General features: G+C 42.0%; 1 non-coding gene across 1 annotated transcript; it reads left to right on the plus strand.

Annotated features, from left to right (window-relative positions):
• Positions 1–2,304: 2,304 nt before the first annotated feature.
• Positions 2,305–2,437, plus strand: LOC118998928 (small nucleolar RNA SNORA41). Its single transcript, XR_005068998.1, has one exon. It is a non-coding gene; the product is annotated as a small nucleolar RNA SNORA41 (small nucleolar RNA).
• Positions 2,438–2,894: the final 457 nt, after the last annotated feature.

The following is a 2,894-nucleotide window of genomic DNA, read 5'->3' on the forward strand; positions in this document are numbered from 1 at the left end:
GAAAGAGCTTGCTCAGCAATCTCTGCAGCAGACATGGCCTCTCTAGCAACTAGTCCTGCAGTGCACGTTCATCTGAAGTACTCAACAGCCAACAGATTTCCCCTTTGGGCAGTTTTGTAAAATGTTTTCAGTGAGACACCTGCCAGTGAACAGCTTTCCTCAGCACTCCAGAATGCAAATTTCCAGCAAGTTCTACCGGTGCAGAACCATAGTTATTTTTGCCATTCAGTGAGCCACAGCTGTGCCTTCAGCAAGGTCTAGATCTCGGTTGTTGAGAGAGGCTCTTCCTTAGCTCTGGAATTCGTGACTCCTTAGCATGTTATCCCCATATCCTTTAGCTCTCCTTACTTCTTACTACCTAACCCCTCATTATTCATTCTAATCCCCTTTTATAGTTAATAAGTTTTAGTACTGAACACTCTCTGAACTAGTGTTTTATTTCTGTCTCCTAATTTTTCCAGTTGAGCTTTTAAAATATGTAAAATTCAAGAAAGATCCTTTTAAGTTTTCCATTAGAATTAATTACATTAAGTGCATGTAATACAGTTATATGGAACTACATTAATCTTATACATTAATTGTGAATATTACTATAATTTCAATATTGAATGTTTCCTTCTAGAAAAAACAGTTCGCCTTTATGTTCTTTAGAAAAATAATTTATTTTTTATTTTTGGCCTACAAACTTTTTGCTAACTTCTAGATATCTTGTTGGCTGTCATTGTGAGTGTGATCTTTTCCCACTATATTTTCTACCTGGCTCAGAGGTATTGGTTAACTAACTGACCTCTTGCAATTTGGCTCCCAGAAAATTGGCCTTCTGCAGAACTCCATGGAACTTGGGAAAAGCCAGATGTCAAAACAATTCTGGCATAATAGTGCGGTGGTGTATTAAGCTACTGGTCATATAAGCTGCAAGATATGAGTTCTTATCTCCGCTTTAGTTACTATAATTGCATAACAAATTATCCCAACATTTAGTGACATAAAACAATCATTTATTACACTCACAGATCAGGAATTTGAACGGGACTCAGGGTGTGCGGCTTCTCTCTGCTCCTCGGTGGCTGGGGCTCAGCTGGAAGATGGGAAGGCTGGAAACTGAAATCACCTGATGGCTTGTTAACTCACCTGTTTGGCAGCTGATGTTTGTCGTTGGTTGGGAGGCCTCAGCTACTCTCCATGTGATCTTGACCTCTCCATGTGGTCCCTCCATGTAGGCTAGTGTGTGCTTCCTCAGAGCATAGTGGCTGGTTTCCTCAGCCTGAGCTTCCCCCAGAGAAAGCACCAGTTGGAAACTGGGTCCTATTGTTGAACTAGCTTTGAAAGTCACATAAAATCACTTCCTCTGTATCCTATTGGTCAGGGAAGTCACAGGTGCACTTGAGTTTTAGGAGGGACTAAATGGATCCTACTGTCGATGGAACATTTATTTTCTATTTTCCAAAATTATTTAGGAGAGGTTTTTTTTAAAAAAAATTGGTATTGCCCTGGCTGCTGTGATGCAGTGAATTGAGCATCAGCCTGTGAACCAAAATGTTGCTGGTTTGATTCCCAGTAAGGGCACGTGCCTGGGTTATGGGCCAGGTCCCCAGTTGGGGACATGAGAGAGGCAACCAGTAGGTGTTTCTCTCACACATCGATATTTCTTTTCCTCTCTTTCTCCCTTCCTCTACTCCCTCTAAAAATAAATAAATAAAATCTTAAAATAATTATTTTGCTATTTCCAAGTAGTCAAGGTTTGTTTGAAATTGTTATTATAACAAAGACTTATTAAAGAAAAGTATGTTTGTAGACACATACACTATTTTAATGTGCTAGTCATCTTAGTTTATGTTTACTGAATTAAGAAATAACTCCCAGATCTCAGTGGTTTTATGCAACAAATGTTTATTCTCGGTCACACTACCCGCTGAATGGCAGGTTGGTAGGGAGCCAAGACCCACAACTGCCCCAGATTGCTGACCTGGGGTCATTTCCAGACAGCAGTTCAAGGTGAAGGAACCTCAGTCAGGTTTGAGCTGAGGGACAGAGGTAAGGATTTGGGAGACTTCAGGTGGCTAGAGCTCATAAGACAGAGTGGCAGAGAGGGGAAATCTGCACGGAGGTTGACCACAGAAGTCTTCAGAGGGCCCTCCCCCAGTATTCAGCAGAGTGCCAATCAGCACACACACCTCTGGGGCAACTCTGTCAGGCTGAGGACAAAACCGCTCAGAAGGATCGGAGGTAGTGGTGCCCCACACCAACACAGGGCTGGGAACAGTGCCTGTTCCCACCCGCCGGACTGGAAAACCTCATCATTCATCCCACAGCTACGGGTCTGCCGCTGTCCTGATGGTGGCAGCTGTGGCACTCCTCTGTGGGAAAGGGACTGTTACACAGTTAAACACCTCTTTCTTAGCAGAGCAGAACGTGGGCATGTGTGTGACAGATGCAGGAAAAAAACCCAAAAAGCCTCGTCATTCAGGGGCGCCGGTAGAGAATTCAGAATCGTTTGTCTCCGTAGTGAGAAAGAATTAGGCCGAGACAAAACACTGCTCTGGTGTTGTCTAAGAAATCTGAAAAATAAGACCCAAAGCATCAAACTCTTTTCAAGTAACGTAACTGCATCCCAGACCGAAGCTTGAGAATATTGATAGGAATACAAATATATCCAGCTCCCAACAAGGTAAAATTCGCAATGTCTGGCAACCAATAAATATCTAATCGCCATGAAAACAGAGAACATGGTTCTCACGATGAGAAAATCAATGAATTGAAACTGACCCGGAACTGATGCAGATGTTAGAATGAGCAGACAAGAACATTTAAAATGCTATTTTAGCTGTATTTGATGAGTTCAAAAAGTGGAGAAGTTATTTTTTAAAAGGCCCAAATAAAATTTTTAGAGATAA

The sequence above is a fragment of the Sturnira hondurensis genome, unplaced genomic scaffold, assembly GCF_014824575.4.
Source record: "Sturnira hondurensis isolate 20B ecotype Veracruz unplaced genomic scaffold, ASM1482457v3 Scaffold0014384, whole genome shotgun sequence".
NCBI classification, from domain to species: Eukaryota; Metazoa; Chordata; class Mammalia; order Chiroptera; family Phyllostomidae; genus Sturnira; species Sturnira hondurensis.